The sequence below is a fragment of the Myotis yumanensis genome, unplaced genomic scaffold, assembly GCF_028538775.1.
Source record: "Myotis yumanensis isolate MYYU_CA2020_CCGP unplaced genomic scaffold, mMyoYum1.0.hap1 SCAF_14, whole genome shotgun sequence".
NCBI classification, from domain to species: domain Eukaryota; kingdom Metazoa; phylum Chordata; class Mammalia; order Chiroptera; family Vespertilionidae; genus Myotis; species Myotis yumanensis.
In genome coordinates, this window is record NW_027223765.1 from 17418766 (window position 1) to 17432299 (window position 13534).

The 13534-nt window shown below is 44.0% G+C and overlaps 1 protein-coding gene and 1 pseudogene across 3 annotated transcripts in view; both read right to left on the reverse strand.

The window, feature by feature from the left end:
- Positions 1-13534, reverse strand: part of RARB (retinoic acid receptor beta) — an 851244-nt gene that overhangs the window by 376546 nt on the left and 461164 nt on the right. The gene's annotated exons all lie outside the window — the stretch shown is intronic.
- On the reverse strand, positions 5681-5814 carry LOC138992823 (U2 spliceosomal RNA; annotated as a pseudogene).

Here is a 13534-nt window from a genome sequence, read left to right on the forward strand (position 1 = left end):
TGTCACCTTCTGCTCAGTCCTTTGCTAACAGCAAAAATTTTATAAAAAGATTTTATAAAATTTAAAATTTGACAAAATTTGAGTCAAAGTCCTTCACAGCAATAACACACTGAAGAAATTATCTCTGCATGTTCCCATAGGGAATAAAATTGTGAGCCGCATTTTGGCTGACAGATCGGTTATTTGTGGTATTTTGACGACCAACCTAATTTGGAAACTTCTCATAAAGAGGCTGAGAATGATGCGCACCAAACAAAACACTCCACTGTGCTGTGTGTGTAACTGCTGCACACATTTCCTGGTGAGGGATCATTCAGGATACCTCTCCGCTCCTGAAAACACATGAGTGTTGTAATGAGCGGCACCCATCAGTAGATTCCAAGCCCTTCTGTACTTTTCCCCTGAGGAATTTCACTTCTCATCTCCCCTCAAACATTTTTCATGGTTCCACTCAAAATAACATGCCGAGGCTACTCCGATCCACGACTGCAGCCCATGTGTTTGTAGCGGCTTCGCATGTTCTCGGGAAGTGTCATTCAGCTTGTGGCCCCACCTGACCTTGTTTAGTTTATGAATTCTGATGAGCACACGGGTTGAAGCGTTACTATTGTAAGTAGCGTTTTAAATGATTTTAATGTATTTCCATAAAAAGTTAGCTGCCAAGACTTAAATTTGTGGACTCTTGGATATAGGGACTATGTAGAATCATTTAATATGACAAGTAGTTTTAATGTACCAGGCTGGTCGGTATTACTGTGTGTGTATATCTAGATATCTAGATGTCTAGATATATAGATAGTTTTCTATATCTATATAGTTTCCATGGAATAATGTATTTATTTTCCTCCCTAGATATAGTATTTAAGTCTATCTAATAGATTGTAGTTTACTGTTTCTCACTTTTAGTTCCATATAAGTAAAGGAAGTCAATAATTATTTTCCCGTAGGTTGTTTCAAAATAAGGTTCCTTTGGACCTAAGAAGAACAAAAGGTACTAATGATGAATCTACTTTATGGCATCATATTCTGTACCAATAAAATTTATTAGCCAGGATTACTATAGAAAAGGGTCAGGTCTTTAGCTAAGTGATCCTAAAATAAAAAGGCAAGTGGAAAGTACAGCAATTTGAAATCGCAAGGAAAGCCAAGTCTATAGATATTCCACGTCTAGAGAGTATTTAAACTACTTCACTTTAGAAACTCCAACGGGGGATGTGATTTCTGGTGTTCTGGCTTATAGAATCACTTGGGAATGAATAATTCATAGGCTTTTTACCAAGTGTCAAGTGTAAATCAGTCAAATATAGCAACATGATATTCATGCTGAATTTCTAAGTACTTAAAACATTTAGCTGGAAACTTTCTTTTCAAGACATCGGGAGGAAGAATGTCATTTTCCCCCTGCTCACATTGCCCAGGCATTTTTGCATTAAGTACTACTTAAAAAAACCCAAAAACTATACAAAGGGACTTCACTAAACAATGAACCAGTTAGGTGACAGAAGTGAAGAAAAGAAGAGCAACAAAAACTTTCTCCATGTTGTTTTCTTTATTAACATACTGATGTTAACTAAACAGAAAAAGCTGTCTAATAACAAACATTCCTTTGAGACATGTTCAGGGAGCAAAAGGACATCCACTTATTGTTCCGCCCATCCGATTGGTCCATATATGGCAATAAAGGTACAATAGACGGAAACAGGAAACAGACGGGCACATCTGTAGTATCTTATTAGCAGCTAATGGATATCTGAGAAGAACACGCATAGAATGCCGAATCGTCTGGACCAATCTCCGAAGCAATTACTCTTAATTAGTGGGTTCTGTTTATAGATTCAACTTAGTGTACCCTTACGTATCAAAGAGATGAAAGCAGCTGGAGAAGGAGAAATGTGGCTCTTAAAGGAAAAGTACTGCAAGATGTTGGAAGATTTCTTTTTGGCAAAGTGAAACTTAATGTCCTTCCCTTTCCTGCCTGACACACAGGGGCTTTCTCCATTGTGAACCATTTAAGAAGAGGCAGAAAAAAACCCGACAATGTCCAAAGCTGGGTAGGTAGGAAAGGTATTCTATGTAAAGGAAGTCAGTACAAACAAAGTAATTGTGCAGGACAAAGCACTCCCCCAAACTGTAACACTAAGCATTTCCAGGCGGTGCCATCCTCCCCACGCCAACCAAACACAACGCTTCGGTTCAGAGACACAGCACCTGCATGTGCGGCTGCCAAATTGGAAGCCATGGGGCAGAATGGGAGGTGGACCAGCTGTACCGCCATAAAAGACAACAGGCTGAATGTTTTATCTGGGCCAATCCATTCAGAAGAGATCTGAGAATATACACAGAGCCTCTGAGCCAAGTGCCCACTGTCTGTAAGTGGAAAAAATATCTAGGTCAGCCTCATCCCCCACCCAACACCCACCACACATCTGCCTTAGAGAAATGAGAAAGGAAGTTCCTTTTGGGTAGTGGATGTTCAATTTGTATATTACTTGTTCCCATGTAAACTGCTGTCTAGGGGTCTGCCTAGGGGCTTCACTGAGGCCCTGCCTCTTGTGTTAGTTACTCCTAAACTACTAGAAGGCATGATTCTTTAAGCATTTCTTATTATTTTTACAACACACTGTTCTACTTGCTTGAAAGTCAGAGAATTTCTTTCCTGGCTTCCTATAATCCTGTTCAGAAAGATCATTTTGAACGCACAGTCAGTGCACTAATGTATAATCTGTGAACATCCTCTCAAATGGCTTTGCTCCGTGTGTATGTAAGAAAGCTGGGCTGGCTTTCTCAGGAGGGGGAAGGAGAAAAATTCTTACTTGTCCGGAGTTTTTCACACGTCAGGATAGATGTGATTTCTTTGTATCTGTCTTTCTGAATGTCTACCAGTCTATACATGATCCCCTTCCTACCTAAAGCATCTGAACCAAGAGAAACCCAAGAAATGGCCATGTTCATGGTCTGAGGGACCAGAGAACAGGCTGAGAAGTACCAGCTCCAGGCTTGGGCTGTAGGAGTCCGTGCTAGAGGGCAGCTTCTACAAACACAGGCTGTTCTTCCCCAGAGAGCCCCCTGCTTCCTGAAACCAGCTCCAGGCGGGCACCTCTGCTTGTCATTTGAACCGGCCTCTCTGTTTGGGCATTTGACTTTTTAGGTCTAAGATTCTGATGCTCATGAATACAGTCAAGGCTTTAAAATTTCATTACCTTTATAAACAGCATTCGTGTGCTGACATATATATTGATTTCAGAGAGGAAGGGAGAGAGAGATAGAAACATCAATGATGAGAGAGAATCATTGATCGGCTGCCTCCTGCAGGCTCCACCCTGGGGATTGAGCTCGCAAACCCAGGCATGTGCCCTGATGGGGAATTGAACTATGACCTTCTGGTTTATAGGTCGACATTCAACCACTGAGCCACACCAACTGGCTGACCTACTATTTTGAGGCATATGACAGAATCACTGATAAAGAATGACATATAAATGGAGACTCTCTTCATTGGAAAGAGGGAGGGAAGAAGGGAGAGAGAAAAGGAGGGAGGGAGGGAGGGAGAGAGAGAGAGAGAGACAGCATTGTACATGCATTAATTCATGCACAATGAAACTACATGGACTGTGCATGTGCGAGGTAAGTGGGAGACAGAAACAATGTAAATGCCAGATGGTGACTGTCTTTCCTCTTTTAGAGTTTGTGTTCCGGCCCCAGCATGAAACAGGGGCCATAGATGTGCCTTCAGTTGGCCTGTTTTCCCAGGAAGCTTTCGTGGTGTGTGTATGAGCATCAGCCCACTTAGCAGATAATGAAAGTGGTTCAGAGGAGTAATTTGTCCACAAACACATTTTCTGGTAAAATTGTGGTCAGCATATGTGCTCGTTATTATATGCTATACATTACTTTATAGGTTGTGCATTTGCACCCATGCATTACTGCAAAGGATTGTAGATGCCAAACTGCACATGAATGGTCCTCTTTATGAGTGATTTGATTTCTAGAGTAATTTTGACAATACTCAATTGTCAACAGAGACATTGTTCCAGAATTTTATAACCTATTCTTGTGGGGGTTTCACCATAATGTCACTATATGTATTTCCTACAGACTAAATCATCCTCTCTGTGCCACCCCCTCCCGTGTCTCCCTCCTCGCTCCCAAATGCATACAGGTAGTAATTAATGTTTCTTCCCTGCTCAAGAGTGTTATTTCTGGATGAAGTTCAAAGAGAGGTGATGGGATAGCCATGTCACTAGATGGTTTCAGCCCATCTCCATAGCATTTTGAATTCTTTACTCTTATCTTCTATCTTCCTACTACTCAGAGGCTATGAAGACAGACCAGACACAGAGAGAGATGTTTGGAGTGAGCTAAGATGATGAAGAAAATTAAATGGAAAAGGAAGAAGCTCACAGCCCCTCTCTTTCAGGGGCTAAACTGTTCAAGGGTAGACACCTAAGCTGTGGCTTTAAAATAGAAAAGGAAATATTGGGCAACTACTTACTGGCATTTTTGCATATAATCATTTGCATATAGTCAATGAATTATTATCCATACTTCACACATGAGGAAACTGAGACAAAGAGAAATTAGATAACATGCTCATGTTCACAAAGGTAGAAACATTTTAAACAGGGTCTGCGCTTGGATTTTCCATTGTATCAGCTGCTTCCAATAAAGAGCAGCCATAGTTATTGCTTAGTAATCAGTGATCATGTCATTAAATATTGTAGGAACGGCTACTGCAAGTTAAACTAAAAAAAGATCCAGTACAGGGAGCCATCAAAACCTCGGGAAGAGCCTCTCTCACTGATCCAACCTCACTAATTCAATGAGATATACTGACTCAGTGATTTCATAACACATCAAGGTTGTCATTTGTAAGAGCATTTAAACACTATTTTTGCAAAGCAGTTGCCCTATTATTTGACTATTGCATTTTCTCTTAAAATTTCTGCCCACAATTAATGAAAGCAATCCTGCCTCTGGCCAATGGATAGGACAATTTTTGCTTTTAAAACCTGTCAGCAAAGGGCCTTCCTGGCTGGCTCATTCAGAAGGCTTACAGCAACATATCAGGATATGAATGTCTCTTAACCATCGCACCCTATGTAATAAAGATGTAGCTTACATACTCCAGTTAGGAATTCTTTTAGCTGCATGTAGCAGAATTTCTGAGTGGTTTAAGCATAAAAGTTTTTGAGAATGTCACACAAACAGCAGTCTGGAGACATGGCAAATCAGAAAAGGAGTATAGTTCAAAGAAATGATCAATGGCCCCAGGTCCCCTCATCTTCTTTCTACCATCTCAGCATGTTGGCTTTCTGCCTCATGGTAACAGATGGTCTCTACAGGCAGTGCAGGAAGAGTGAGAGGGTGTAAAAGGGTGTGTGTACCTTTTGCCAGGACAACCAAGCTTTCTCCAAAGGACTCTGCAGTCTTCTGCTTAATTCTCAATGGCCAGAATTATGTCACATGACCACCCCACGCTGCAGGGGAAGCTGGGAAATTGTGTAGTTTTCTAGCCTCTTTAGTGGAAGTCAGGGTGGGAGAAGAGGGTTGATGTGGCTGTTGGCAATGGCAGCATGAGCCTCTCTGATGTACATAGAATTTTGTTTCAGACTGTTAACATCACAACATTATTTTGTAGTATCAGATTTCAACATACACATTACTCTATTTATACTGTATGATAATTTTCAAAGCCTGATATGATTCTCACATACACTCCCTTTTTTTTAAACTTTGATGAGAGGTAAGAGATAACCATTAAACTGATAAGAACAGACACTACACTTGATCTTAGCCAAAAGGCCGAGAAGCTATTGACATAACCAGATTGCATACTAACAGTTATTGCCAATGACTTCCTTTGCCATTCATAGACTTTCCAGGTTGTCTTAACACAAGTTTACAGTTACTATCAATTATAAACTGATGTCAGGCTTTGTATTTCCATTTATCTTCCATACCTGAAAAAAAAAAGGGAAAACCTTTATGGTCCGAAACTATCTGCCCACTCGGTACAATAACCATTTTTCTTTAATAAAAAAACTGGGACTCTTATCTCGGAAACAAGACATATCACTTCAACTCAATCACCTAGGAAAATCCATTATCACACGTTGGCCATACTCTCTAGACTGGAACAAACCTCAACATCCCTACTCTGGAAGTATCTCCTTTGCCTCATCTATGGCTTTCCTAGAAACTCCTTAGAACAATGGGCTGCCCGGGCATGGTTCTCCCAGTCTAGCTGTTGAGAAGAATCTACAGGACAAGAAATATTTAATAGAGAGAGTAAGGAAGGGAAGGCGAGTTTCTCCAAATTGCCTAACAATAAGAATCACTTGGAGTGCTTGTTAAAAACCCAGATTTCTGGGCCCAAAGACAGAATTGATGCAGAATTTGCAGGCAGAAGTCTGGACATCTGTTTCCTTTTTTAAACAAGTGTCCCAATAAACTTTATCATCAGTGGCTCTTAATCCTCAATGCTCATTAGAATTATCTGGAGAGCTTGTATAAAACACCAATGACTAGAGCCTCGCCCTTAACCAAAATATCAGAGCATACAGCCCAGCATTAGTATTTTTAAAAACATCTCTGGCAGTTCGACCGTGTGGCTGTGACACAGGCAGAGACTCTGGCATAGAAGCCCATATGTAAGCACGACAGCTTAGAGAAAGAGTTGAGGCAGCCAAAAGAATTTGGGATCCCAACTATGTCCAATCTTGTGTTCCGCCTGTTTCATAAATAAAGCTTTATTGGAACACAGCCATGCCCATTTCTTTACATATTTTCTATAGCTGCTCTCTGCTCTACCAAAGAGCTGAACAGCTGCAACAGACATCATATATGGCCCACAAAGCCAAAAATATTTACTAGCTGGCTCCTTGCAGAAAAGCTTACCCACCCCTGAACTCGCTAAACATCTGGACTGAGAGTAGTTTTTAGACTGTTAGCAAATGACAATAATAACAATAAGCTCTGCTTATAAAGAAGACAGTTCTGAGTGTTCTGCATCTATTAACTCTTTTTTAAAATATGCTCTTTAAATTGATTTTAGACAGAGAGAGGAAAGGAGAGAGAGAGAGAAAAACATTGACGTGAGGGAGAAACATTGATTGGCTGCCTCCTGCATACCCTCTACTGGGGATCCAGCCTGCGACCTGGGAATGTGCCCTGACTTGGAATTAAACTGGTGACCTCTCAGTGCAGGTGATAATATTCAACCAACCAAGCCACACTGGCCAGGGCTCTATTAACTCTTTGATTCTCCTTTTACTAACAAGAAAATTGAAGATTTGAGAGGTTGAGAAACTCATCTAGAGTCACAAAGCTAGCAGGAGACAAGATCAGAACTGGAGTGCAGGCTGTTTGACTCCAGACCTGAGAATGTCCCTTTTTAGTTTAATTCGTATGTCTCTCAGTCATGACTTCTCTGTCAAGGTGCAAGAAGAGCAATGGCAAGTCAAGAGGACAGACGTCTGAACAATCTAAGCCAGTACTTGTCTTTCCCTCGTGCTTAGTGTCCACTGGAGCAGTCAGACTGAAAAGGATTCATTCTTTGATCAAGCTTAAAAAATGGTGAGTGCTGAACTGTACATTTTCTTTTTAAAATTTACAATGTTCAATATGAGTAACCCTGTGAGCTGTAGTGCTAAGAATCATTCACGGCTCCCAGACATAATGGCATTATGATCACTTCCTTGGCTGCATTAAGCCTCACACCCTTAATTTGTTCCGTGATATATTCAATATGTTCCTCATTTTCCACAGGGTCAGCAGGATAGACAGTTTGCTGGTAAAGATTAGACGTTATTCTGGGATCCTTGTGGGCTGTGGCTGTTTGTCAGGGGAACAGCAAAGCAGTGGGAAGAGGAGAGCGTGCGGCCATTAAACGCAGAGGAGCAAAGACCATGTGGTGGCTGGTAAGACAAAAATAGCAATTTTTGTCGATAGTTTGCTTTACAGGAAGCCAATAAAGCAACCGAACATATAAATTATATACTGAGATAATCTAGCCACAAAAGGGCCTTTGGGGGTAGCTTCTGGATCATCCACTGCTAATAATAGAACTCCCATCATCTTAGGTGCAAGGACAAAAGCCACACAACATCTAATTATTTTGTATTCCAAAATGGTATACCCCTAGGTTAGGCAAACTATATGCCAAAGTGCTAATCAGACAAGGTAAATGAAGGGTGAGCAGAGTCCTGAGTCCTATCACTCCACCAAAATCCCTCCGTTGGTTTAATTTATTGTTGATTGACCTATATAACCTTGAAAGGCCTGACCACATGCTCATATTGACCGGGAACCACATTCTAGCTTTACTGGCTACAAATGCATACGAGCTATCTATACTAATAAAAGGGTAATATGCTAATTAGACCAGATAGACCAGATGTCTTCCAGACGTCGTTCGGACAAAGCCACAGTGGTGGGGGCTGAGGCAGAGGCGGTTAGGGGCAATCAGGCTGGCAGGGGAGAGTGGTTAGGGGCAATCAGGCTGGCAGGCAGAGTGGTTAGGGGTGAATAGGCAGGCAGGCAGGTGAGCAGTTAGGAGCTAGAGGTCCCAGATTGCGAGAGGGATGTCCAACTGCCGGCAGTCAGACATCCCCTGAGGGGTCCCGGATTGGAGAGGGTGCAGGCCGGGCTGAGCGACACACACCTGCCCCCTCTCCCCACCCCCCCATGCACAAATTTCGTGCACCCGGCCTCTAGTTTAATATACAAGGCCAGTCTATTGGTAAGGCTGACAATGGTGTTACTTATCAATGGAAAAGCTGATGATTATATCAGTTGAGATAAGCATGTTTAGCATCTGGCACCTTGCCAGGAACTCAGATATTATCTGAAGGGTCAACTTAGTCATTGGAACTTTTCCTTTTTGGAGCTTGCTATATTACATTGCACCTCCTTCATTTTAAAATGTGTAATGTAGATTTGATCTGAATTCTTTAACCAGAGAACTTTGGTGTCTATTCATTGCTGATCACCTTCTCCTCCCCTTACCACTCTACACTTTGGGAACTGTTTTACTTATCATACCCATCCCTAGTCCCACTCTAAAACTGCTTCCCAATGCTTTTCTCTCTCAAGATTCTAGGAAAAGATTCTTGGTCTCTTTTCACCCAGAGGTTGGTAACCTCTCCCCTACATTCCAAGGGGGAAGCCATCATTCATCTGAATGGTCTCCAAGTGAGGTCACATCCTATCTAATAAAGAGGGAATATGCTAATTGACTGCCCCACCCTAAAAGATGGTGGTGCCCACAGCCACAAGATGGTGGCGCCAAGCCCCCTCAGCCCCGCTGGGGTGGCAGGTGCGCCCGGCCTTGCCACGCGCCTGCCTCCAGAGTACCCCAGTCCCCTCAGCCCCCCAACCATCCAGGGCTGGCCCGAGGTGCAGGCAAGCCTCAGATGGTGGCTGCCCAGCTGCCCAGGGCCGCCCGAGGCTCAGGTAACAAGGGCAGGCCGAGGCTTGCGCTGGAGACAGTGGCAGCAGCAGAGGTGCGATGGGGCATCGCCTTTCCCTGATCACTGGGTCGCCTCCCGCCCCTGAGGGCTCCCAGACTGTGAGAGGGGGCAGGCCAGGCTAAGGGACGCCCCCTCCCCCATCCAGTGCATGAATTTTCATGTACCGGGCCTCTAGTGTGTAGATAATAACCAAGGACCTAAGACCTTACTGCTGATGTTACAATCTAGAGCATCCAGCTTTGACAGTGATGGAGGCTGGAGAGAAAGGGAAGGTGATCCCCTAAGGCTTGATTGCCATTTCTAATATAACCATAAAGTCTCAGGAAGTTGGAGAAGCAAAGCTGAGAATACCCTTCTTCCAAGGATACATTCAAATCTTTCTCTATAGTCAGGAAACTCCCTTTTTCAGTCAAATGAGGAAATCAAACTAGGCTATTAGATGCCTTCCAAGCATTTTCCCTTGTCTTCTTGCCAGCTAAGGCTGGCTTGCTTTCCTTCTTTCATCTAAAACACCCTTCCCAATTGCTTTGGTTGAAATCCTAATACACCATTCAATTCCCAAGTCAAATACCACTTTCTTCGAGAAGCCTCTTTTACTGATTCTGGACCCATATTGTATTTGGTCTGTACCATTTTTAAGTCCCCCACAAGATTCTACTTCATATTAGCTTTCCAGATATTTAAGTTAAATCATCTCTGCAAATAATCTAATCCTTGAGACCGGAAACCTTGCTCAAGTAGTTGCTCAACAAATTTTGCTGAATGTGTAAACTGCAGGTTGTTAGTGACTGGTGATTCTACCTAGGGAGATAGGTAAAGAGGAGAACAAATTGTTCCTACAGTAAAAACATTTTTTCTGGGACCCTTGGCTGATGTAAAGTTATAAATATCTTTCAGAGAATGTGAGCTAGTGTGATTTCTCCCATTTAGAGCTGAAGGTAAAGGAAATAAACAGTTCTAGGTTGACTGCTATGCTTTAGGCACTGTGCTCACTCCTCCCTCATTTAGTATCAGGCTGTGTGCCAGGCACCTTATATGTATTATCCCCATTCTCACAACAGCCCATTTAACAGATCATAAAATTGAAGCCCCAAAGAAGATGTTAAAGTCATATAATTCCAAGGGCCACGGCAGCATCTCAAGCCAGGAAGTCCAATTCCAATGTGGGTAAACTCATCCACTGAGTTATACTGCTGGTATATAGTTACCTAGTGCTAAAGGTGGGACAGTTCTGCCCTAACTGGTTTGGCTCAGTGGATAGAGTGTCAGACTGTGGACCAAAGACTCCCGGGTTCAATTCCTGTCAAGGGCACATACCTCAGTTTCAGGCTCCTCCCTGGTCTGGACCCTGGTGGTGGTGGTGGGGGCGGGGTGGGGGTTTCTCTCACATTGATGTTTCTCTCTGTCTTTCCCTCTATCTTCCACTCTCTCTAAAAATCAATGAAAAAAATATCCTCGGGCGAGGATTAAAAAATAATAATCTACACTAATAAAAGACAAACATGCAAATTGATCATACCTTTGCTATGCATCAAGCCACGCCCACCAGCCAATCAGGGCGACTATATGCAAATTAACCCAACCAAGATGGCGGCCGACAGCCACGGAGCTGGAGCAAGCCCCAATGATGGAGGAAGTCAAGCTGCCACGGCCAGCTCTGAGCTCCACTCAGAGCAACAAAGTCTCAATTATAGAAGGTAAATAAACCCCAGATACCTGTTTCAGCCGGCCCTGGCCATGGAGCGGGAGCGAGCAGGAGTGGGTTGCCCCTGGTGATGGAGGAAGCCAAGCTTCCTTCCTGCCGGCCCAGGCTACAAAGTTTCAATTATAGAAGGTAAATAAATCCCAGAATAAAAAAAAAGAAAAGAAAAAAAGGAGAGGCTGAGAGCTTCCATTGCTGGGGGGGGGGGGGGGGGGGGGGGGGGGGGCGCCTTGGCCAGCCTGAAAACAGCCATCAGCCCCTCACCCAGGCTGACCAAACCTCCATGAGGTGAGGGTCCCCACTGGGGGGGGGGGGCTTGACTAGCCTGAAAACAGTCATCAGCCCCTCACCCAGATTGGCCAGGCACCCCAGTGGGGACCTCCACCCTGAAGGGGATGTGACAAGCCTGCAAACACTCATCAGCCCTTCACCCAGGCTGGCCAGGCACCCCAGCGGGACCCCCACCCTGATCCAGGACACCCTTTAGGGCAAACCAGCCGGCCTCCACCCATGCACCAAGCCTCTATCCTATATAATAAAAGGGCAATATGCAAACTGACCCTAACAGCAGAACGACTGGGAATGACTGGTCACTATGACACACACTGACCACCAGGGGGCAGACGCTCAATGCAGGAGCTGCCCCCTGGTGGTCAGTGCGCTCCCACAGGGGGAGCTCTGCTCAGCCACAAGCCAGGCTGATGGCTGCCAGTAAAGCGATGGTGGTGGGAGCCTCTCCCACCTCCTCAGCAGTGCTAAGGATGTCCGACTGCAGCTTAGGCCTGCTCCCCACTGGCAAGTGGACATCCCCCGAGGGCTGCCGGGCTGCCAGAGGGATGTCTGACTGCCAGCTTGGGCCCAATCCCCCAGGGAGCGGGCCTAAGCCAGCAGGTGGACATCCTCTGAGGGGTCCCAGACTGCAAGAGGGCATAGGCCGGGCTGAGGGACGCCCCCCCTCAGTGCACAAATTTTGGTGCACCGGGCCTCTAGTAATAAAATAAAGGTGGGACAATTCTGGGTTGCTCAGATTATAAAGGAGGAAAGGGAAAAGACCTACAGAGCCTAACAAGGCATTCTGTGGGCATCCCTGGGTTAAGGAGACAGGCCAAGGAGTACAATGCCCTGATTAGGATACCCAGGTGATACTGAGCTGGTGTGACACACACCTTTGGGAGCCTCCCCATCCCAGCAGCCTCATTATAGATTCTGTCAGGTGGCATTGACCTTCATCTAGAAATTTTTTGATATTTGCAACCATAGTAAAACAAAGACTTATATTTTTGATATTTATTTTATATATTTAAATGCCATTTAACAAAGAAAAATCAACCAAAAAAATGAGTTCACATGTCACGTGTGTCAGAGGTTCGCCATCACTGTAGTAGGCCAAACTAAATTACACAGCTTGGCAAAATTGTATACTAGAGGGAATTAGTAATGTTGAAGAAAAATCTCCTTGGGATTTACACAGGAAATACAATTTTTTAAGTGCCTCCGCAATGCCCCTTTCCTCATCATCCCTCACTGTCAGAGAAGCTTAGTAGCTGCTTCTTTCAATTTGCTTCAGTGTGTTAGCAGCTGCTAGCTAAATTATAACCTCCACCAGACTTCTAGGTGAGTTGGGAGAGCACATGTAAGTACAGATTCCACAATGGCACAGTGAGCAAAGAGTTCCCTGGCAAGAGACTCCTTTGCAAGTATTAGTGGATATTCCAGGCTAACTTCTGCTCAGAATAAATGCCCCCCAGTTAAAAACTCAACTTCTCTGCCTGCCCCAGCATTGAATCCCTCTTACCAAAACAGTCTAGAACCGTGGTTCTCAACCTTCCTAATGCCGAGACCCTTTAATACAGTTCCTCATGTTGTGGCGACCCCCAATTTCATTGTTACAAATTGAACATAATTAAAGCATAGTGATTAATCACAAAAACAATATGTAATTATATATGTGTTTTCCAATGGTCTTAGGCGACCCCTGTGAAAGGGTCGTTCAACCCCCAAAGGGGTCGTGACCCACAGGTTGAGAACCGCTGGTCTAGAAGATTCATATCACTGATATGACATTTTTTAAAAGTCATGTATATTTCATGTAGATATCATTTCTCTGAGGTTGGAACCACTCATGCCGCAAAGGCCTAGACATGGAGATAGTCTGGATTTGTTTACTAAGCAGCTACAGTTCCTCTGTGGCCCCATTTTCTCCCTGGTCTGGACTATAGGTCATGAGATAAAGCACACACCAGCCAGCTATGGATTGCAGCCTATTTGCCTTCTGTTGTGCTCTGCTCTTGGTTCTTGTAGGTACTCTCTGAGGCAGGATTCCCTGTCAAGAAGGCAGAAACATCATCTGCCTGTTAACCCA